The following is a 25,524-nucleotide window of genomic DNA, read 5'->3' as shown; positions in this document are numbered from 1 at the left end:
ATAGAGATATTAAGTACTGTACAATATGGAAACTGTATTTAAAACACCACTATGCTTATTAACTAAAATCAGTATAATCTCAATTGTGAAATACAGTGGAACCTCTACATACGATTGTCCCAACATACGAATTTTACAACATACGAAGTAAAATTCGACCGAATTTCTGTCTCAACATACGAAGTGTTGCTCCAACATACGACGTAAACAATACGCTTACACGTGGAATTTTCTCGAAAGTGAGCAGCGTAGTTTGTTGTCGACGCCGCTAGACGGCAGCACATCGGAGGGACGCCAATCGAGCGTCACCTTGATCAGTCCTCTCCTCGCGTGCGCATCGTGTGGTTGTCCTCTATTCGCTCAGTTTTAACAGTTTTTTATCTTGCCTTTTCACGTGTTGTTTTCTGTGTTCCGTAATCATGGGTCCTAAAAAGCTTAGTTTTGGTTCAGGAAGTAGTAACAGTGGTGAGAAAAAGAGGAAGTCTATGCTTTCATTAGAATTAAAGCAGGAAATCATAGAAAAGCATGAGCGAGGTGTACGTGTTAGCGATCTGGCTAAACAATATGGCCGGAATATGTCGACGATCTCGTCGATCATAAAACAGAAGTCAGCCATTAAATCAGTGAAACCTTCGAAGGGGATCACGATTATTTCTAAAACGTCGTAGCCCTACCCTTGAAGAGATGGAACAACTTTTGTTAATGTGGATCAAAGACAAGGAGATTGTTGGCGATACGATCACGGAAACGATCATTTGTGAGAAGGCCAGCGCTATCTACAGTGACTTGAAGGTGGCACGCTCTCGGGGTGACGCGGGGGATAGTTCAGCCGATCCTACGACGGAGGAATTCAAGGCGTCTCGAGGTTGGTTCGAGAAATTTAGAAAACGGACCGGGATTCATTCAGTTGTTCGTCATGGAGAAGCTTCGAGTTCGGACACTAAGGCTGCGACTTTGTTAAAAAGTTCGAAAGCATCGTGGCGGAGGAATGTTACGTAGAGCAGCAGGTTTTCAACTGTGATGAAACCGGTCTGTTTTGGAAAAAGATGCCTAGTCAAACGACATTACCGCTGAAGAGAAGAAAATGCCTGGACATAAGCCAATGAAGGATTGGTTGACTCTTGCGCTTTGTGCCAACGCCAGCGGGGACTGCAAAATTAAGCCCAGTTAGTTTACCATTCCGAAAACCCTAGGGCATTTAAAGCACATAGAATTAATAAAGACCTGCTACATGTTCTATGGCATTCTAATTCTAAGGCTTGGGTTACTAGGCATATCTTTGTGGAATGGGTAAACGTAGTTTTCGGCCCTGCTGTCAAGTAGTATCTTCAGGAAAGGAATTTGCCTTTGAAGTGCTTGCTTTGTTTGGACAATGCACCCGCTCACCCCCCCCCCCCTTGGCCTCGAGGATGATATCATCGACGAATACAAATTCATCTAGGTGTTGTATCTTCCACCGAATACCACCCCCTATCCTCCAGCCCATGGACCAGCAAGTCATCTCTAATTTTAAGAAGCTGTACACCAAGCACTTATTTAAGCAGTGCTTTAATGTCACACAAAGCACCAACTTAACTTTGCGTGAATTTTGGAGGAGCCACTTCAATATCGTGTACTGCTTAAAGATCATTGATCAGGCTTGGGAGGGAGTAACTCGTCGGACCCTGAATTCCGCTTGGAAGAAGCTTTGGCCTGATGCTGTTGCTCCCAGAGATTTCGAAGGTTTTGGCCCCGAGAATGAACCTGTGCTTGCCGCCGAGGAAGACGTCGAAGAGATTGTATCCTTTGGCAAGTCCATGGGTCTGGAGGTGGATGAAGATGACATCACTGAACTCTTTGATGAGCATCAGCCATGCAGCATGATGAGTTCCAAGTGCAGTTGAGTGAGTCGGAGGAGATCGAGGAGGTAGGCGAAATCTTAGGTACGGCAGAAATAAAACAGATGTTGGCATATCATCAACACGTTGATTTCATCGACAAGCATCACCCACAGAAACTTCAGGTTTGCCGTGTTGTTGCGCAGTTCGATGAGGTTTGCTTAACGCATTTTAGAAAAATCCTCAAAAGCCGTACAAAGCAACTTTCACTCGATAGTTTCTTTAAAAAATCTTTAAAACGGTCTAGTGATCATGATGAAAAGAAAGAAAGTGAAGCAAAGAAAAGGAAGACCGAATCGAGTGAAAGTGATGAAAATTAAAAATAAGAAAAGAAAAAATGTAAAAAAAAATATAAAATTATAAAAATGAAAAACAAAAATACGCTAAGTTAAGTTAAAGTTCACGTAGTAGTGTAAGTTAGTGCAAGTTATCGTACAAAGTCACCGTCCCTACCTCCTCACTGATCTTCCGTCTCTCCTGCGTAGAAGTCCCTACACCTGCGCTGGCCTGTCGCTAAGGTAGTGTTACATTACAACCCCTTTTTTATTTATCATTTCATTATTATGCATTCTTTTTTTTGGTTTGTAATATGTATTTATTATACAGGCATTGTATTAATGTCACGTGTAATTATGTGTAGCCATTTATTAAGGATTTATTATGGGTTTTTAGGCTGAGGAACGAATTAAATCAATTACCATGTATTCTTATGGGAATATTTGCTCCAACATACGATCGTTTTAACATACGAAGTAGTTTCTGGAACGAATTAAGATCGTATGTAGAGGTATCACTGTACAGTACAAAACTGCTAATGTTACTTTAGTAAAATATTTGATTAGCAATTAAAATAAATTCCTTAGACTAAAATATTTGATCAGTATTTAAAATATAGTCCTTAAAGACTAATTACAAATAAAATTTATAAAACACTAAAAGATGACAAACTACAGAAATTTATTCACTTCGAAATAAAGTAAAAGACCTAGGGATCAAGAATTTTTCCCTTTGAAATATTTGCATGTATCCTGGTAAAGCAGACAAACAATACCTTTGAAATCTGTTAATCTAACAGTTTTAAAAAGCGTTGAGAACAATTTCAGGTACTTTAATGGCATTTAATGAACAGAAACTAAAATTAAACTCCACAAAAATACAGGTTCCTAGACAAGCAGAAAAATAGCTTTTATTAGTTTCTTACCGATTGTGGCAAGAAGACAATCTTACTACCAAAGTCTAGATTCCGATCGGTGAAAATAGTTATACCAGCCACAAACTTCAATAAACTAATAACTAATTTCATTACACCCATATTCATAGCAGACTTATGAGAAGCAGGGTACAGTACTTAGTCTTGATGAAAATTTTGATGAATCTCAAGACACTCGACTGCCTCTGGATCCAGACAGACTTCAGAGAAAGAGTTTTCAGGTTAATTGATCGAGGTCGACACTACAAGAGCGATCACCACCTAGAAGAAGAGTTTTATTAGGCAAATTAGAAATTACACTAAGATTTGATGCTCTTACAGTCATAAAACACTTTTAAAATGTTATTTTTATTAGTAAAATAAATTTTTGAATATACTTACCCGATAATCATGTAGCTGTCAACTCCGTTGCCCGACAGAATTCTATGGAGGGATACGCCAGCTATCACAATACTAGAAGGGGGTGTACTTACCAGCGCCACCTGTGGCCAGGTACTATAGTACTTCTTGTTGACACCTCCTCAATTTTTCCTCGGTCCACTGGTTCTCTATGGGGAGGAAGGGAGGGTCAATTAAATCATGATTATCGGGTAAGTATATTCAAAAATTTATTTTACTAATAAAAATAACATTTTTCAATATTAAACTTACCCGATAATCATGTAGCTGATTCACACCCAGGGGGGTGGGTGAAAACCAGTGTACAAGATTAAAGGATAGCTAAGTATCCCATATTTCATATAACAGTTATCTCAAATAACAATGAAATAATAAGTACCTGGTAAGGAAGTCGACTTGAACCGTTACTCTGCCTCTTTTTTAAGTTCGTCTTCCTTACTGAGCGCAGCGTTCCTCTTGGAGGCTGAATCAACTCAAAGGTGCTAAAGTATATAGGGCTGCAACCCCTACTAAAGGACCTCTACACAACCTCTAACCCAGGCGCTTCTCAAGAATGAATTGACCACCCGCCAAATCAAAAGGATGCGGAAGGCTTCTTAGCCTACCGTAACAACCATAAAAACAACAATAAAAGCATTCAAGAGAAAGGTTAAAAAAGGTTATGGGATTAAGGGAATGTAGTGGCTGAGCCCTCACCTACTACTGCACTCGCTGCTACGAATGGTCCCAGGGTGTAGCAGTTCTCGTAAAGAGACTGGACATCTTTAAGATAAAATGATGCAAACACTGACTTGCTCCTCCAATAGGTTGCATCCATTATGCTCTGCAGAGAACGGTTTTTATTAAAGGCCATCGAAGTAGCTACGGCTCTTACTTCGTGGGTCCTTACCTTCAGCAACGCAAGGTCTTCCTCCTTTAAGTGAGAATGGGCTTCTCTAATCAGAAGCCTTATATAATACGAAACCCCGTTCTTGGACATGGGCCTCGAAGGTTTCTTGATGGCACACCATAAGGCTTCTGACTGTCCTCGAATAGGTTTAGACCTATTAAGATAATACTTGAGAGCTCTGACAGGGCAAAGAACTCTCTCTAGCTCGTTACCTACCATGTTGGAGAGGCTAGGTATCTCAAACGATCTAGGCCAAGGACGCGAAGGAAGTTCATTCTTAGCTAAGAATCCGAGCTGAAAAGAACATGTTGCAGATTCGGTCGTGAAACCAATGTTCTTGCTGAAGGCATGAACCTCACTGACTCTCTTAGCTGTTGCAAGGCAGACGAGAAAAAAGAGTCTTGAGGGTAAGGTCCTTGAAGGAAGCTGACTGGAGAGGTTCGAACCTAGGTGACATAAGGAACCTTAAGACTACGTCTAGGTTCCAGCCTGGAGTGGGTAGACGACGCTCTTTAGAAGTCTCAAAAGACTTAAGGATGTCTTGAAGGTCCTTGTTGGAAGAAAGGTCCAAACCTCTGTGGCGGAGAACTGAAGCCAACATACTCCTGTACCCTTTAATCGTAGGGGCTGAAAGGGATCTCTCATTCCTAAGATGTAATAGGAAGTCAGCTATTTGGGTCACAGAGGTATTGGTAGAGGATACTGCATTGGCTCTACACCAGCTCCGGAAGACTTCCCACTTAAATTGGTAGACTCTACGAGTGGAAACCCTTCTTGCTCTGGCAATCGCGCTGGCTGCCTCCTTCGAAAAGCCTCTAGCTCTAGCGAATCTTTCGACAGTCTGAAGGCAGTCAGCCGAAGAGCGTGGAGGTTTGGGTGCAACCTGTCTACGTGAGGTTGACGTAGAAGGTCTACTCTTAGAGGGAGAGTCCTGGGGACGTCGACTAGCCATTGAAGTACCTCTGTGAACCATTCTCTTGCAGGCCAAAGGGGAGCAACCAGCGTCAGCCGTGTCCCTTCGTGCGAGATGAACTTCTGAAGGACTTTGTTTATTATCTTGAACGGTGGAAATGCGTAAAGGTCGAGATGGGACCAGTTCAGCAGAAAAGCATCCACATGAACTGCTGCTGGGTCTGGAACTGGGGAACAGTACAGCGGAAGTCTCTTGGTCATGGAGGTGGCAAACAGATCTATGGTAGGCTGACCCCACAAGGTCCAAAGTCTGTTGCACACACTCTTGTGGAGGGTCCATTCCGTGGGAATGACCTGATCCCTTCTGCTTAGGCGATCTGCTGAGACGTTCATGTTGCCCTGAATGAACCTCGTGACTAAAGTGAGGTTTTGACTTCTTGACCAAATGAGGAGGTCCCTTGCGATCTCGTATAGGCTCCTCGAATGGGTCCCTCCTTGCTTGGAGATGTAAGCCAAGGCTGTGGTGTTGTCTGAGTTCACCTCCACCACCTTGCCTAGCAGGAGGGACTTGAAGTTCAGCAGGGCTAAATGAACTGCTAGTAGCTCCTTGCAGTTGATGTGGAGCGTTCCCTGTTCCTCGTTCCACGTTCCCGAGCACTCCTGTCCGTTCAAGGTCGCACCCCAGCCCGAGTCCGATGCATCTGAGAAGAGATGAAGATTGGGGGTCTGAATAGCCAACGATAGGCCCTCCCTGAGAAGGAGATTGGTCTTCCACCACAAGAGAGTGGTCTTCATCTCTTTGGTGACTGGGATAGAGACTGCTTCGAGAGTCAAACCCTTGTCCCAATGAGCTGCAAGATGGAATTGAAGAGGGCGGAGGTGGAGTCTCCCTAGCTCGACGAACAGGGCCAGCGATGAAAGGGTCCCTGTGAGACTCATCCACTGTCTCACCGAGCAACTGCTCCTCTTCAGCATGCTCATGATGCAATCTAGGGCTTGGCTTATCCTTGGGGCCGATGGAAAAGCCCGAAAATCCTGACTCCGAATCTCCATTCCCAGGTACACAATGGATTGGGAGGGAATGAGCTGAGACTTTTCTATGTTGACTAACAGACCCAGTTCTTTGATTAAGTCCAAAGTCCAGTTGAGACTCTCCAGACAGCGACGACTCGTGGAGGCTCTCAACAGCCAGTCGTCTAAGTAAAGGGAGGCTCTGATGTCCGATAAGTGGAGGAATTTTGCTATATTCCTCATCAGATGCGTAAACACCATAGGAGCTGTGCTTAGGCCAAAACACAGGGCTTGGAATTGGTAGACAACCTTTCCAAAAACGAATCTCAGGAAAGGTTGGGAGTCTGGATGAATAGGAACGTGAAAGTAGGCATCTTTCAGGTCCAACGAGACCATCCTGTCCTCCTGCCTGACCGCTGCTAGGACCAACTTCGTCGTCTCCATCGTGAACGTCTGCTTGGTGACATACGCATTGAGCGCGCTGACGTCCAGCACCGGTCTCCAACCTCCTGTCTTCTTGGCCACCAGAAAGAGACGGTTGTAGAAGCCCGGGGATTGATGGTCCCGGACTATAACCACTGCCTTCTTCTGTACAAGGAGCGACACCTCCTGGTGCAACGCTAGCCTCTTGTCCTCTTCTTTGTAGTTGGGAGAGAGGTTGATGGGAGATGTGGTCAGAGGGGGTTTGCGGCAGAATGGTATCCTGTAACCCTCCCTCAGCCAACTGACAGACTGGGCGTCTGCACCTCTCTTTTCCCAGGCTTGCCAGAAGATCTTGAGTCTGGCTCCTACTGCTGTCTGGAGATGCGGAGAGTCAGTTTTTTCCTTTAGAAGCCTTGGAACTTTTCCTAGACTTGCTCCTGGAAGAGTCTGGACGGGAGCTTCCTCGGCTGGGGGCTCTACCACGAAAGGGCGGTATGAACCTCGTAGCAGGAGTATCAGCCACTGGGGTGCGATAAGTCCTGGGGACTGAGGTAGTAACCTTAGTCTTACGAGCCGATGAGGCCACAAGATCATGTGTGTCCTTTTGTATCAGGGCAGCAGACAAGTCCTTAACAAGCTCTTCGGGAAAAAGGAACTTCGAGAGCGGAGCGAAAAGGAGTTGAGACCTTTGACAAGGTGTGATGCTGGAGGAAAGGAAGGTAAAAGCTGCTCCCTTTTCTTAAGAACCCCTGACACAAACATCGATGCAAGCTCGCCAGATCCATCTCTAATGGCCTTATCCATGCAGGACATTAAGAGCATGGCAGACTCCTTGTCCGCAGGGGAGGTCTTCTTGCTGAGGGCCCCCAGGCACCAGTCTAGGAAGTTGAACATCTCAAATGCTCTAAAAACACCCTTCAGGAAGTGATCAAGGTCTGAGAAGGTCCAGCAAACCTTAGAGCGCCTCATTGCTGTTCTACGAGGAGAGTCTACCAGACTTGAGAAGTCAGCCTGGGCAGAGGCAGGTACTCCCAAGCCTGGTTCCTCTCCTGTGGCATACCAAACGCCCGCTTTAGAAGTGAGCTTAGTCGGAGGAAACATGAACGAAGTCTTTCCAAGTTGTTGCTTAGACTGCAACCATTCCCCTAAAATCCTTAACGCTCTCTTAGAGGACCTTGCTAAGACGAGCTTAGTATAAGTAGACTTAGCTGGCTGCATGCCCAGCGAAAACTCAGATGGCGGAGAGCGGGGGATAGCAGAGACAAAGTGGTCTGGGTATACCTCCCTAAAAAGAGCCAAGACCTTACGAAAGTCAATAGAAGGTGGAGAAGACTTGGATTCATCCACGTCTGATGAGGGATCCAGGTGTGCAGCCTCATCATCAGACACCTCATCACCAGAGTGTAGCGAAGAGATCGGTAAGGTATGCTGAACAGCAGAGTCAGCACGAGCTGGAACAACAATATTTGTGGTTTCCTCCTCAAGACTCTGTTGAGGGAACACCTGAGGCTCAGTCTGCAAAGGCTGATCAAAAGAAGTAGCAGACGGTAGGCGCATGGTTGGAGGAGGCTGACTCCTGGCATGAGTGTCTGAACTCAAGGGTTGCGCTTGCTGAGTGGTTGGCGGATGCGCAGTAGCAAGTTCCTGAGGAACGAGTTGAGGTTCCTGAGGTGTGAGGTGTGAGCTGTGAGCGATGAGGAAGTGGCTGCGCAGAACGCAGTAATTGTCTCGCGAGTTGAGGTTCCTGAGGCGCAAGGCTAAGGTGTTGAGGTGCTTGCCTTGAGGAGGGTTGAGCTCGCTGCAGCGAGAGCTGAGGAGACTGACTCATGGATGGGAGAGGTTGTTGTACCTCAAGAGAGTGTTGCCTCACTGGTGGAACTGCAAGTGGAAGCGGAGGAAGTAAGGTATAAGCTTCCTGTTCCCATTGCTGAGGTTGCCTTAAGGAAGGCGGAGGGAGCTGCACACCACTGGAAACAGTAAACTCAGAGCGTGGTAAGGTATCCTGAGGAGCCTCAACATCGTACGCCTGGCAGGCAGTACTGCGGTCAGGCGGAGCGATCGCAGGAGGAGGTGTAGCCTTCTCAGCCTGACACTCATGCATCAAGACCGCAAGTTGTGACTGCATGGACTGCAGTAGAGTCAACTTGGGGTCGGCAGACACTAAGGTCTGCTGAGGTAAAGCCTTAACAGCAGAGATCTGTTGCGGCAGAACCTTACTCCTCTTAGGAGGAGTGCATTCAACTGATGACTGCGGCGAGTCAGAGCTGATCCAATGACTGCAGCCCGGTTGAGTTCTTGAGGTCTGGACTCTGCGTTTGAGTGGTCTTGAGACCTGAGTCCAGCGTTTCTTCCCTGACAATTGATCAGCAGACGAGTAAAAGACGGGCTCAATCGTCTGCAGGTGGGAGTGACGGTCTCTGGAAGACACGCCCGCAACCACCGAGGATACTTCTGTGCGCCGATCAAGGCCTGCCGAACCCTTTTGCCCTTCGACATTGCTTCTCCCCTGGGCTTGGGAGCTTGCAAGAGGTCCCGGACTGGGAGGACGACTGGCACGCACAGAAGTATCCTCACGCACCACACTGACACTGACACTAGCACTTGGCACTGCACTGACACTAGCACTCGTCACAGCACTGGCACTAATACCACCCACTGCACTCTTGACCTTAAGTTCCTTGACTTCGGCCATAAGAGACTTATGATCACTAACCACTGACTCTACTTTGTCACCTAAGGCCTGAATGGCACGCAAAACAACAGACATATCAGGTTGAGGGCAAATAGTAGGTTCGGGGGTAGCCACTACAGGGGTAGGAAAAGGTAGGGGATCATGAGGTGAGGAAAAAAGTGAAGAGTGAGAATAACTCCTCCTAACTCTCTCTCTCTCTAACTTGGTTGAATACTTAAGAAGACGGACAAAATAAGTTCCGAAAGTCCGGCGCATTCCTCACATCGATCTTCTAACTGACAGGGCCTTTCCCTACAGTCAGAACAAGCGGTGTGAGGATCTACCGAGGCCTTCGGAATACGCCTATTACAAGACCTACATCGTCTATGGGTGGGGGCTTGTGAAATGTCAGACATCTTGAATCAAAAGAGTTAGCCAAGTGGGGTTTCAAAATCAAGCAAAAGATCGTTAACCGTTAATCAGGACTAAATAATAGCTATCTAAGCTAATATAAGAAGGTTTCCAGTAAAGCGACAGCCGAAATCTGAGAGAAATACTTCACCAAAAGCCGTGAAAATACTCCAAGATCATAAGCGTATCCCAGAACGTCTTGCCGGAAGCACGACAGAGGAAAAATTGAGGAGGTGTCAACAAGAAGTACTATAGTACCTGGCCACAGGTGGCGCTGGTAAGTACACCCCCTTCTAGTATTGTGATAGCTGGCGTATCCCTCCATAGAATTCTGTCGGGCAACGGAGTTGACAGCTACATGATTATCGGGTAAGTTTAATATTGAAAATTTAAGTTTATACTAACCTTTAAAGAAAACTTTAAATTACCACATTAAAAATGGTGGTTAAAGAAAAGCTGTCATTGAATAGTGAAGTGTCCTCCAGGCAGAGGAAGATTTTTTACATTTCATTCTCACGAAAGCTTGCAAAGATTTGCGACATGTTAAGAGCTGAAAACTCATCCTACAAAGTAAGTACAGTACTGTACACTTCAAGATAAAGAGACTTTGGTCCAATTATGAAGATTCTATCACAAGGACAAGACCCTAGATTTAAACAAACGTGAAATCCCCCTTTTAGTGTTCCTATCAGTCATTCAAGCTAAATAGTAGAGCAATTAAGCAGCATTAAGTTTCTGATAACTTGTCCTAAGCATGTAAACGTTGCAATCTTACAAAGTCTCTCACTACTCTCACCTGAAGGAGTCTTTACTATTGCTCAGCATGAGATTGGTTAGATTCATTCAAGCGGAACATATTGCCCAGGCACTGTACATCAGTGTTCAGGTGTAACTTGGGAAATCATTTACTGTATACTAAAAAAAGTTTGGGGTGAGACAGCTAAGTGGACAAAAGGAGTGGATGTAGAAAAATTAAGAGTTAAAAAAAAAGAAAACCAGTAAAGGGCAGGGGCCAAGTGGAATTTTTAACCCCAAAATTGCTCAACATTATAAAAAGTTATATAATGTCAGCCAATCAGTCAAAATGTCACTCTTAAAATAAGGATTAAAAAGTATTACCATTACTTTCTAATGCTATTAAATACAGATTTTAGTAGTTTGAAATCTCATAACATGCTGAACCTTAAGAAACTAAGGTAGAATTATAGAAGGGTGCAATAAGACTGGTTTTTAGTTTATTTTGTGGTATTTTGGATGTTTTTTTATTAGGATTCCCGGCAGAAATCTTTAGAGAATTGGTGGGCCAAATACCGTTAACTGAAAAGCTATGGCTTTGCATTAAGTATTGTCATCGATTACGTATGATACACCTAACAATGTTGTGCACTTTTCTAATTATGTTGATAATTTAATTAACTTTTTAACAGTTTCGTTCAGTCATCGTTGAAAATAAAAAAGGTCACCGTAATCAAAAAGTAACAATGACTGTCAAAACAAGTGCTTTTTTGCAAAAACTTTCACACACATGAAAATGAGGATTTCCATCCAATATTCTATGGAGTCATTCGTAGCAGTGACTTATGCTCCCTTTGCTTGCGATTAAATCTCACTGCTTTGTTCTGGCCAGCTGACCATATTTCACAGCGGGGGTTAGCCTCGTGAGCTAGTACTTTGGCATTAATTATCAATTAAACAAGCTTATAAGGTGAGAGATGCAGCTTTGCACTCCAGCAACTGTTAGAACATCGACTCTGCTTCTATTTCCAATGATCGTACAGTGGTCCCTCGCTAGTTCGCGGTTCAACTTTCGCGGGTTCAGAGCTTCGCAGGTCTAAAAAATATTCAAAAATTAAAAATATCAAAAAATATTAAAAAATTAATAATAATGAAATATATTAAATTAAAATTAGAAATTACATTATTTTACAAATTTTGAAAACAAAATATTCAATTAGAATTAGTAATTGCATCATTTTACAAAATTTTAAAACTAAAAGAAATGCACGTCTGTATACGCTAAGCATCACGGGCATAAACGCAAGCTGATTGGCCAGCACTCGCTGAGAACTCGACTCCCCATTGGCCCATTCACTAGCCCAAGCTTCTCCCGATGCCCATCGCTCCACGCTTTTCTCGTATACGCTTCTCGCCATAGATCGCGGTTAGTTAGTCTTTGTCTCGCGGTGATTTTTTAAGTGTAAAAGTTTTGTGAAGCCCTTCGTGATGCCTCCCAAACGCTCTTTATCCCTTGGTGCATCTAGTGAACCGAAGAAAAAGCGAAAGATGTTAACAATTAACGAAAAAGTGAGTTTATTGGACAAGTTGAAAGCGGGAAATAGCTACGCGAGCGTAGCCCGACAATATGGCCTTAATGAATCCATGGTACGGTACATAAAGAAGGAAGAGAAGAACATCCGCAAAACTGCTGCAATATCTTTCACGAAAGATGCCAAAAGGGTTGTAAACACCCAGAATAAGACCATGGTGCGAATGGAAAATGCACTGGCTATTTGGATCCATGATTGTAGGGAGAAGAAAATCACCCTGGATACAAACATGATCCGAAGTAAGGCTAAAACTTTGTTTGATGCTATGGTGCCTGAGGGTGGTGACGACGACAACGTTCAAGATGAGGAAGAAAACGACGGCGACGAAGATGATCCTCTGCCTGGTACCTCAAGCCAGACTAGCCCACGACGACCATGTACGACTTTCGTTGCCAGCAAGGGCTGGTTTGATAAGTTTAAGAGGCGATTCGGACTTCAGAGTGTGTCGTTGTATGGAGAGGCAGCCTCTGCAGACGAAGCAGCAGCGAGGCATTATGTTGAGGATGTGTTTCCGGAAATAATAGAAGAAAATGGCTATGTCCCGGAGCAAGTCTTTAATATGGATGGAACAGGCCTCTTCTGGAAGAGGATGCCGTCCCGAACATTTCTTTTCAAGGACGAACTTAAAAAGACAGGTTTCAAAGCTCACAAGGATCGAGTGACTCTGCTCATGTGTGGCAATGCTGCAGGATTCATGCTGAAGCCCGGCCTTATCTACAAGTCACAGAATCCTCGATCATTGAAAAACAAGAACAAAGCCTTACTGCCAGTGTACTGGATGGCCAATAAAAAGGCATGGATCACCAAGGCCCTCACACTTAATTGGTTCCTTAACTCTTTCATACCACAGGTAAAGCTTTACCTGGCTGAAAAGGGCCTGCCCTTTAAAGTGGTTCTCTTCATGGACTGTGCAGGAGGTCATGCAACTAATTTGCATTATGAAGGGGTACAGGTGGAGTTCCTTCCCCCCAACACCACTTCCCTTATACAGCCCATGGATCAGGGGGTTACTAGGGCCTTCAAAGCCCTCAACACTAAGTCAACAATGGAGGGTCTCATCTCCTCCATTGAAGAGACCGACGAGACCTTCAGCATCAAAGCTTATTGGAAGGACTACAACATAGCTACGTGTCTGGCTAATATTCAGAATGCCCTAAAGGACATGAAAGAACAGACACTCATCTCCAGCTGGAAGAAATTGTGGCCAAACAAAATCACTCATGACTATGAGGGTTTCACGCCTAACGAAATACATCACTCTGCCGTTGATAAGGCTGTCAGGCTGGCTCGGTTGGTGCAGACTGAAGGCTTCTCGGATATGACGGCTGATGAAATTAACAATCTCGTAGACTGCCACTCAAACCCACTGACAGAGGAGGACCTACAGGAAATGACCAAATCGGCGAGTGAGGAGGAAGACGAGTCTGCTAGTGACGAAGGTGACGAAGCTGAAGAAGGTGGCCTTACATTGCATAATTTACAGGACCTCTTCAATGTTGCCAAAGACCTCCAAAAAGGGCCAAAGAAATGGATGACAACATGGTAAGAGCCGTCAAATTCAGCAATCGTATTGATGACGTCATGGCTGTTTATAGGCGCATCTTCATCGACAAAAAAAAACAACGTTCACAACTCCCAATAACGATGTTTCTTACGCGCAAAAAACCAGAAGAAGATCCTCCTGCAGCCGCTAGACCGCCTCCTGCATCCCTTACGCCACCTCCTATAGCCACTACGCCACCTCCTATAGCCACTACGCCTCCTCCTGCATCCATTACGACACCTCCTGCAGCCACTACGCCGCCTCCTGCAGCTTCTCCTGCATCGTCTGCGGCGTCATCCGAGGAGCAGTAAAGCTCTTCATGCCCCTGTGCAGTCATTCATCGTTATCACCTCATCGTACTGCACAGGTCTTTTCATGAACTACGCTTAGAAGAACTTATTGTAAGAGGTAAGTTAAATGTTTTATTGTTTGATTGTTTAACATGAATCTCTCTCTCTCTCTCTCTCTCTCTCTCTCTCTCTCTCTCTCTCTCTCTCTCTCTCTCTCTCTCTACACCCATTTTCTATATGGTATGGTACAATTTTATTTATGTATTACTGTAATCTTAAACCCCCAGAAATAGAAATTATAAATGTTAATTTGTTGCGCAAAACGACGGACTAATTATGTTAGCTAGTTGTAGTGTTTGCTTGTTTTTGAAAGCTGATAACGATAATTGGTTGTTCGCAAGTAAATTGTTCGGTAGAACAGTGTTCTAGACCCTCAATTGTTATTGTAAACAGACAACATATTTTACAGTTTTTTTTTTTTATAACATGAATTTCTCTCTCTCTCTCTCTCTCTCTCTCTCTCTCTCTCTCTCTCTACACCCATTTTCTATATGGTATGGTACAATTTTATTTATGTATTACTGTAATCTTAAACCCCCAGAAATAGAAATTATATATGTTAATTTGTTGCGCAAAACAGCGGACTAATTATGTTAGCTAGTTGTAGTGTTTGCTTGTTTTTGAAAGCTGATAACGATAATTGGTTGTTCGCAAGTAAATTGTTCGGTAGAACAGTGTTCTAGACCCTCAATTGTTATTGTAAACAGACAACATATTTTACAGTTTTTTTTTTTTTATAACATGAATTTCTCTCTCTCTCTCTCTCACTCTCTCTCTCTCTCTCTCTCTCTCTCTCTACACCCATTTTCTATATGGTATGGTACAATTTTATTTATGTATTACTGTAATCTTAAACCCCCAGAAATAGAAATTATATATGTTAATTTGTTGCGCAAAACGGCGGACAAATTATGTTAGCTAGTTGTAGTGTTTACTTGTTTTTGAAAGCTGATAACGATAATTGGTTGTTCGCAAGTAAATTGTTCAGTAGAACAGTGTTCTAGACCCTCAATTGTTATTGTAAACAGACAACATATTTTATTTTTTTTTTTTTTTTTTTTTTTTATAACATGAATTTCACTCTCTCTCTCTCTCTCTCTACCCATATTCTATATGGTGTACTGTATACAGGGGGGTATATATACGTATTTTTAAGCATTTTTGAAGAGGCGCCGCTACTTCGCGGATTTTCAGTTTTCGCGGGTGGTCTCGGTCCCCATTAACCGCGATAACTGAGGGACCACTGTACTAAATATATCAAACGCTTGTCTACCCTAACCTTCTATTAACATGATCAATAAAATTTGAACTGTTTATACTGCTATGGCTTTGCATTAAGTATTGACATCAATTACGTATGATACACCTAACAATGTTGTGCACTTTTCTAATTATGTTGATAATTTAATTAACTTTTTAACAGTTTCGTTCAGTCATCGTTGAAAAAAAAGTCACCGTAATCAAAAAGTAACAATGACTGTCAAAACAAGTGCTTTTTTGCAAAAACTTTCACACACATGAAAATGAGGATTTCCATCCAATATTCTATGGAGTCATTCGTAGCAGTGACTTATGCTCCCTTTGCTTGCGATTAAATCTCACTGCTTTGTTCTGGCCAGCTGACCATATTTCACAGCGGGGGTTAGCCTCGTGAGCTAGTACTTTGGCATTAATTATCAATTAGACAAGCTTATAAGGTGAGAGATGCAGCTTTGCACTCCAGCATCTGTTAGAACATCGACTCTGCTTCTATTTCCAATGATCGTACTAAATATATCAAACGCTTGTCTACCCTAACCTTCTATTAACATGATCAATAAAATTTGAACTGTTTATACTGCATAATCCAATAGTGAACATAAATAAAGGTTAGTATAAAATGTTGGGCCCTTTATTCTGCTCTTAACAAGTAACTACAGTAATGTCGTAAGCACTACCTATTGCATTTTCCTGAACAACCTGGTGGAAGGAAGCTCCTATGATGACAAAAGGAGCAAAACTGATTATTTTCTATTAAATCTGTGACTTGAGAGGTTTCCGCCAGTAGTTCATGGTATTCAAGATAATGTATTTGTACAGATGTTAAATTATGAGTTTCAATGTCATAACCAGTATTGCACCATTCTATATTTAAAATTAATGTCTGAAATTGCTAAAATGGTCAACACAAGTTGCAAGAATGCAACAGCGTCACTGATGACTTGAAACTAAAGTTATCACTGTACCAACTGGCAGACATACAAGGGTGAATAAACAGAATAAAGCAGCATTATAAAAAAGGTTTATAGTACAGTAATGTACTTTTCTCAGCTAAACAATCCATTGTTCTTTAGATAGGGAAGAGATTTTCAGAGCGTGCTGACAGCCATTGAGTCTTACCGCAGTTAAAAAAAGAGAGTCCAAGGATAACTTATAAGGAGGTCCTAGCCAGTTAAAAATTGTTCACTTACGATTTTTAGTCTCTAGACCGAGAGGCGAGAAGTATTGTTGAGAAGCTAAGTTCAACTCAAAAGTTTAATGGTTTGTATAGCTAGGAAAAACAGGTCATTCATCAGAAGCCACATCATTTACTATTTTTTTTTTTTTTGGTGTATTCAGTATATATGGCCTTATTTTGAGTTGGTTATCGTAACCCCTTTTCCCACCATAAAATGTTAGGGGACCATAGTTAGGAATCTGGGGTTTAGGGCAGGGAAATACCAAGAACTAGAGCTTCATAGCAATAACTATTGTCAGAAATGCATGATAAACAAAACCTGTTATAAAAATTTAATTACTGTAATTGGCATGAAATTAAAAGTATCAATTATCCAAGACTCACTTTATGTTCTTATGGTTTTTGCTTGGGTGTGGCTAGCTTCGCTCTCAATTTCACTGCTATATTCTGGCAAGCGGTACATAGCTACGCTCAAGCCCCGTTGGTCCTTTTGGGGTTTTTTTTTTTTCTTTCACCTGAGCAATGATAGCTATACACTGAACGGAGAGAGATTTTATTATCAGTTGCCGCCAACAGATGAAATACTAAATTTTGAAGTAGATTGTCCCAACCATACATCTTTATACAATCGTGGTCAAGATGAAACAAAGGGGTGGGTGGAAAATACTTTATATTACTATGCAGCTCCAGCCCATCTCAAAAATGACAACCTAGCCAGCACTTCCATTTCTTATAGCGAAGTACAGTATCGCTGGTAATTAATGTAAATTTTTCAAACCAAGTTACTTTAAACAAGCAAACACAAAAATTTCATCGCTTAAACCAATGTCCTTTCATCACTAGAGAGCCATAGCACCTAAAGGTATTCCTGTTGTAGTCTATCCTACAAATAGCTCCACAGCACTAAACGTTCCCTTGAGAATTAAATTATGTCTGAGGATATTCCACCACTAGTTCAATACCACCATAGAAAAATAAGTATAAAAATCGCCAAGACTTACATCAAGCTGCATGCAATCCATAGATATTGTGTCTGTCAATAGCTACAACAAAATAGTGAGCTGGTGTTTCCTTCATTTGAAGTATTCAGTCAAGCAAGGATACCAGTGGATGTTAAGGCAACTATCACTCCGCTGTAATCCTATAATAATACTGACTTTTAGTCTTTTCGTAATTGGCTACGAAACCATTACGTACTGTCACGAGATCAACCAATAAACTGATTGGAACTGCTTGTGCTTGCTTAATTAAGAAAAGATAAAGGGAAATTCTGACTTACAAAAAATGCAGGTAAAAACTACCCTGTTTAATACTACCACATTTAACCTCGATGACTATATAACTTATCGAATGCTCTTTCCATGTAGGCTATTTTTTTTTTTTTAATATAGATTGCGGCATGCTTTTGAAGTTTTCCCATAATACAAATTTCCTTGATTGAGCTGAAAAAGGAGATTTGACCTAGCTGGTCCTTCAAGAAGACTGGCAAGTGGTCATAGCAGCAGTCCCTTCCCATAAAGGATAGCGGTCTGGAATGAAATTCCTGGCGTAAGATAAAGTTGGTATACATTCCACCATCTTCCCCCTTGTATAGGAAGGATGAGAGAGAACTTCTAGGTTCTAAAGAGAGCTCAGGAGTTGGTTTAACAATGTCAGATCAAGCAAATAATGCTTTAACTGCTTCGTCCCTAAGCGGGGCAGAAGATTAGAGGAAAGCCAGTCACAGTGGCTTCATTCCACGCATGCATATCTATTATATTACACGGGACAACATATTTTCTACCTTTATTTCCACTGCAAATAAGGCGTTCTACCGTTACAGACACCCCCTTTGCAACAGACACAGGTGGGAACCTGGGACTTAAGGTGTGAAAAACCACACAGAACCTACAAACACACATAACCTAACTGGGTAATACTCAGGTCACAGACCTAGATTGGGCAAGCCAGGAACCCCCTTCCTAGGTCACAGACCTTGACAACCGGGGATATTCTTTCCTAGGTCAAACGAAAAGTAAATAGAATAAATCCTTATATTATGATAGAAATCCAATCCTTAACAGAAATGCATTTGGGACAATCTTTGAGGGATAACACAATGTGCTTTCAAAAAATAATTCACTACACAGTACCGTGATACTTGCCGTGAAACTTTGCTAAACTATAGAGATAGCTATAATGGCAGCACTGTTACGATGTTATATTGGGCTCCATATTGCACACCCTACAACAGCTATAAAGAAACTGAAGAGTTATCCCAAGAAAACTGGTTGTCACAGAACAGCCTACTTCATTCAAGCATGCATACATGCCCAAATATGGTAATCTTCGTCATTCGGTAGGAAGACTGAAGAGGAGGAACTACTTATATATGAATAAACAGGAGTAACCCTAGCAGTAAGTGGAAGGATATCTTATGTGCAATTAGTATAAAACCGTTATTGCGCAACAAACTATGCACAAACACACGAACAGGAGAAGATACGTCTACTTTCAAAATGTAAACAAGGGAAATATTTCAAAGGGAAGATAATCCCCATATTTTGTGTAATTTTTCATGCACTTACACGTACCAGTTTTACTATTTATCGATTTGTCCGTAAATTCTCCACACCCAAAACCCTCTGTACCTGATGGGTGGTTCCCATTACCATGGGTTATATTAGAGGTATATTTGAATTAAGATGCGACAAATAAAGGTTATCGGAAAAAAGGGAGTTTTTCTACACATACATGTAACCCTACTTGATCAGTAAATCTTTTCCCATGTTCTATAATAATGCCCAAATACTAGTTACCTTACAAATTAAGTTAATCATTCATTTAAACTAAGTAAATTAAAATACTGTACCGTGCCTAATTTTCCCTAAACCTTATAAGTTTAGTAGCCCAGTTCAAAATAAACAGATTTCAGCATGAATTGTAAATAGGGCTCTACACTGAATTCCTGCCACCTGTCAAAATTCCAGTAAGTGGGAATGCCTAGCTGTCCACGCATCTTGCTGGTGTTACCTGGCAGATTTGAACCGTTTATTCTTTTTTTTCACCACAAGTATATCTTACACAATGAAGTCCTGGGTCTCCCGATCAGCCATTGTTAGTCATTCTATTCACATCAGAGTGCTGATTGCTTCCCAAAATGGATGGCTAAGGACCTCATACTCTATACCCGTGTAACTAACGGGGCAGATTTCCAACATTAGATGTTGCGAATAAGTAATCATTACAATCACATACCAAAACACTGTGGCCCAGATAATAGCCAATAATTTCAGGAAATGAATGATTGCATTTAACAAAATAATACCAATTAACAGTTAGCACTTACATTTAAATTCATACCTGCGCCAATCTAAATACCACTCATATTTTCAATTACCCAGTGTTTTGGAGTTTCAACTAACAACAACACCTTTCAGTTTGATGACTATTTTACAGGAAATGGCTGCAGTGTTCCCAGTGGAAAAATAATGAAGTATCCTATTGGATACCAAGATTTTCAAAAAAAAGTATCCATGTCCGTTAAAAATGCATTCATAAAGTATAGGTTGTATAATTCATTCTAATACAGGTTTACAAAAATTAATTTACTGCATTTCAAAATATGCCGCTTGTATAGATACATTATCTTTACAATCATTAGGCTTTTGCATTCCTCTGTCGAAAAATTTAAAGAAAATAAAAACTTATTTTATGCAACTATTTACATTTAATCATTCAATTAATCTAAAATTCAACACCATAAAATGTTATTTTGATAATAAAATAAATTTTTGAATATACTTACCCGGTGATTATAATAGCTGCAACTCTGTTGCTCGACAGAAAAACTCTACGGAAAAATTCGCCAGCGATCGCTACACAGGTAGGGGGTGTACTCAACAGCGCCATCTGTCGTTCAGATACCCAGTACTCATTGTAAACAAAGAACTCAATTTTCTCCTCGGTCCACTGTGTCTCTCTTGGGGAGGAAGGGAGGGTCCTTTAATTTATAATCACCGGGTAAGTATATTCAAAAATTTATTTCATTATCAAAATAACATTTTTCAATATTTAACTTAGCCGGTGATTATAATAGCTGATTCACACCCAGGGGGGTGGGTAGAGACCAGCAAAATATGTTTACATCATATGAGCTAAGAATTTTTATTTCATTTTAGAAGTTATCAAAATAACTAAACAAAATAAATAGGTACCTGGTAAGGAAGTCGACTTGAACAATTACTCTGCCTTTTTAAGTACGTCTTCCTTACGGAGCCTCGCGATCCTCTTAGGATGCTGAGCGACCCCTAGGAGCTGAAGTATCAAGGGTTGCAACCCATACAACAGGACCTCATCAAAACCTCTAATCTAGGCACTTCTCAAGAAATGACTTTGACCACCCGCCAAATCAACTAGGATGCGAAAGGCTTCTTAGCCTTCCGGACAACCCAAAAACAACAATAAAAACATTTCAAGAGAAAGATTAAAAAGGTTATGGAATTAGGGAATTGTAGTGGTTGAGCCCTCACCCACTACTGCACTCATTGCTACGAATGGTCCCAGAGTGTAGCAGTTCTCGTAAAGAGACTGGACATCCTTTAGATAAAAAGACGCGAACACTGACTTGCTTTTCCAATAGGTTGCGTCGATTATACTTCGCAGAGATCTATTTTGTTTAAAGGCCACGGAAGTTGCGACAGCTCTAACTTCGTGTGTCCTTACCTTCAGCAAAGCTTGGTCTTCCTCATTCAGATGGGAATGAGCTTCTCGTATTAACAGTCTGATAAAATAGGATAAAGCATTCTTTGGCATAGGCAAAGATGGTTTCTTAACTGAACACCATAAAGCTTCAGACGGGCCTCGTAAAGGTTTAGTTCGTTTGAAATAGAACTTAAGAGCTCTTACAGGGCATAAGACTCTTTCTAGTTCATTTCCAACCATACGATAAGCTTGGAATATCGAACGATTTTGGCCAAGGTCGAGAAGGCAGCTCGTTTTTGGCTAGAAAACCAAGTTGTAGAGAACATGTAGCCGTTTCAGATGAGAATCCGATGTTCTTGCTGAAGGCATGAATCTCACTGACTCTTTTAGCTGTGGCTAAGCATACCAGGAAAAGAGTCTTTAAGGTGAGATCTTTCAGGGAGGCTGATTGTAGCGGCTCGAACCTGTCTGACATAAGGAATCTTAGTACCACGTCTAAATTCCAACCAGGTGTAACCAAACGACGCTCCTTCGTGGTCTCAAAAGACTTAAGGAGGTCCTGTAGATCTTTATTGTTGGAAAGATCTAAGCCTCTGTGACGGAAGACTGATGCCAACATGCTTCTGTAACCCTTGATAGTGGGAGCTGAAAGAGATCGTTCTTTCCTCAGATATAAGAGGAAGTCAGCTATTTGAGTTACAGAGGTACTGGTCGAGGATACGGATACTGACTTGCACCAGTTTCGGAAGATTTCCCACTTCGATTGGTAGACTCTAAGGGTGGATGTTCTCCTTGCTCTAGCAATCGCTCTGGCTGCCTCCTTCGAAAAGCCTCTAGCTCTCGAGAGTCTTTCGATAGTCTGAAGGCAGTCAGACGAAGAGCGTGGAGGCCTTGGTGTACCTTCTTTACGTGTGGCTGACGTAGAAGGTCCACCCTTAGGGGAAGTGTTCTGGGAACGTCTACTAGCCATTGAAGTACCTCGGTGAACCATTCTCTCGCGGGCCAGAGGGGAGCAACTAGCGTCAACCTTTTCCCTTCGTGAGAGGCGAACTTCTGCAGTACCTTGTTGACAATCTTGAACGGAGGGAATGCATATAGATCTAAATGTGACCAATCTAGGAGAAAGGCATCTATATGAACTGCTGCTGGGTCCGGGATTGGTGAGCAAAATATTGGGAGCCTCTTGGTCATCGAGGTTGCGAAGAGATCTATGGTTGGTTGGCCCCCGGTGGCCCAAAGTCTCTTACATACATCCTTGTGGAGGGTCCATTCTGTTGGAATTATTTGTCCCTTCCGACTGAGACAATCTGCCATGACATTCAAGTTGCCTTGGATGAACCTCGTTACTAGTGATATGTTTAGACCTTTTGACCAGGTGAGGAGGTCCCTTGCGATCTCGTACAACGTCAGAGAGTAGGTCCCTCCTTGCTTGGAGATGTACGCCAAAGCCGTGGTGTTGTCCGAGTTCACCTCCACCACTTTGCCTTGAAGGAGAGACCTGAAGCTTTTCCAGGCCAGACGTACTGCCAGTAGCTCCTTGCAGTTGAAATGCATTGTCCTTTGACTCGAGTTCCATATTCCCGAGCATTCCCGACCGTCTAATGTCGCACCCCAGCCTACGTCCGATGCGTCCGAGAAGAGAACGTGGTTGGGAGTCTGAACAGCCAGGGGAAGACCCTCTCTTAGGTTGATATTGTCCTTTCACCAAGTCAGACAAGACTTTATCTTTTCGGAAACCGGGATCGAGACCGCTTCTAGCGTCTTGTCCTTTTTCCAGTGGAAAGCTAGATGGTATTGAAGAGGACGGAGGTGTAGTCTTCCTAGTGACACAAATAGATCCACGGATGACAGCGTCCCTACCAGACTCATCCACAGCCTGACTGAGCAGCGTCCCTTCTTCAGCATCTTCTGGATGGATAGCAGGGCTGGGGGCTGATCGTCTTGTTGTTCAGCAACGTCCTCATCAGAGGGTTCCTCATCCGAAACTGATGAGGAAACGGCAACGGAGTGGGCAACGTCTGGCTCGCTGAATCCGGTCGCACTAGTGGATGCGTGACGGAGCCGGACGCAATATCATGGAACTGCTGCACAGTCTGTGAACTGTCAACAACCATGGGTGCGCGAGGAAGCACAGCGTCAACCCGAGACTGTCTAGACCGTCTGGGTTGTGCAGTCAACATCCTACTGGGTTGCTGAGGTTGACGCACTGCGTCAAAACAAGTCACCTCTGCTGGTTGTTGAACGTCCTGAACGTCAACAACCACCTCCGAGCGTCGCTTAACGTCAATGTGCGGCTGGCAACCCACACTGGGTCGCATCGGTGGAGGAACCACCTCAACTGGCAGACGCGAGTAGGTTACCTCAGCGTCAACAGGGCGCACAACCGACCGGTTGGAAGGTTGTTGGCCAGAAGGTTCTTCTCCGCATTTAAGTCCTCTATCAAGGACGCAAGCTTGGACTGCATGTCTTGCAGCAAAGCCCATTTAGGGTCTACGGGAGCAGGTGTGGCAACAGACGGGGTTAGCGACTGAGGCGGAACCGTTTACCATCCCTGAAAGCCTTGTTATGCGTGACATAATAGTACAGCAAAACTTCAAAGGCTCGACAACAGCTGTGAAGTTGACCTGTAAACAACTTGGAGCGTCTCCTAGCTAGGCGCCAGGGAGAGTCTACCAGAATTGAGAAGTCTATCTGGGCAGAGGCATGAACTCCCAAGCCGAGAACTTCTCTCGTGTCATATCAGACTCTCGCTCTATAAACCAGTTTAAAAGAAGGGAAAGCAAAGGCTGTATCCCCCAAACTCCTCCTGGTGAAAAACCAGTCGCCTAGCCAACGTAACGCTCTCTAGGAGAGCGAGAGAGCACTAGCTTAAAAACAACGGCTTCGAAGTAGCTAGGCCTAGTGTAAGCTCTGACGTTTAGGCGAACGAGGAGCAGCAGTTACAAAAAGATCCGGACGAAGATCCTTAAAAAAATCATCATGATTTAATTAAAGTCCATAGGAGGCTAAGCAGCTTTAGGCTCCTCTCCATCTGACAGAGTCCTCAAGGGAATATCAGTAGGAGGGAGAACAGCAACTTCCTCATCTACAGGAACCTTGTCCGATAAAAGCTGAGTCTCTCACTGGTGCATTAGTAGCGGACCAGAACGCAACGTCATGTAACTGCTTGACAGTCTGTGAACTGTCAACAACTGAACTGTCAACCACAACAGGTGCGTGAGGACGCACAGCGTCCACTCGAGACTGCTTTGACTGCCTAGACTGAGCACTCAAAACAACTCTAGAATGCGGAGGTTGACGCACAGCGTCAAAACAAGTCAACTCCGATTGTTAGTGAACGTCTTGAACGTCAACAGGAGCATCAGCAAGTGGCCTAACGTCCAAATGCGGCTGAAAAACCACACGAGACCGCATCGAGTGTGGTTCTAAACCACCTGACTGACGTGACTAAGCTACGCCAACGTCAACAGTAAGCACAAAGGAACGTTAGGTTGGCTGAAAGCCAGGATATCGATGAGATAAACGGCTAGACTCAACGGACTAATCGGCAGAATAGTCTTCCATAAGGGAGGCAAGCATATACTGCATGTTTTGCCATACAACCCCTTAAGGATCAACGGAAATGGTTGTGGTAATAGACGAGGGTAACGTCTGTGACCGCAACACTTTGCCTACAAAAAAAGACTCTCGGAGTCTGTGTTACGCTTTTGTTAGGCGGCGAGCAGTTATCCGATGACTGCATAGGGTCAGAGCTGTCCTAATGGCTGTAACCAGGACGCTGGACCTGTCCTGAAAGGACTGACTTTCGCTTAAGGGCTTCGAAACCTTGTGACAGGTTTCTTATGCGAAAAGCCTACGGATGGCGAGGAGAAACAACGTCTCTCTTGTCTTATGGTAGGGGAGATCTTGGTAAGATACACCCGATACCATAGAGGGAAAACGTCTGTTCGTTGGTCAAGGCCTCTCGAACCCATAAGTCGTTTGACATTACTTCTCCCCTGGGCTTGGGAGCATGTAAGAGGTCCCGGACTAGGTGAACGACAGGCACGAACAGACGAACCCTCGGACGCAACACTGTAACACTTTGCGCATATCACTTTATCACTTCGATTTTCTGTTTTGCACTTATTTCTACCTTAAACACGCAATTCTATCCTTCATTAAAAGGTAGTAATTGCGAAATTAGTCGTATAATGCAAGGTCATAATACCAGCAAAAAACAGAAAACATATTTTAAGATAAAAAGAAAAATCAGTGGCTGGGAAAGAGACTAAACACTTGTTCATATAACTACGTTTTCAATCTCTCACCGCACATAGCCTGGGGATGAGAATAAAAACCTAAAAACGTTTTATCCTTCATCCCCGTACAGCGGCCAGGG

The sequence above is a fragment of the Palaemon carinicauda genome, chromosome 5 (assembly GCF_036898095.1).
Source record: "Palaemon carinicauda isolate YSFRI2023 chromosome 5, ASM3689809v2, whole genome shotgun sequence".
Taxonomy (NCBI): domain Eukaryota; kingdom Metazoa; phylum Arthropoda; class Malacostraca; order Decapoda; family Palaemonidae; genus Palaemon; species Palaemon carinicauda.
This window is presented reverse-complemented; position numbering follows the sequence as displayed.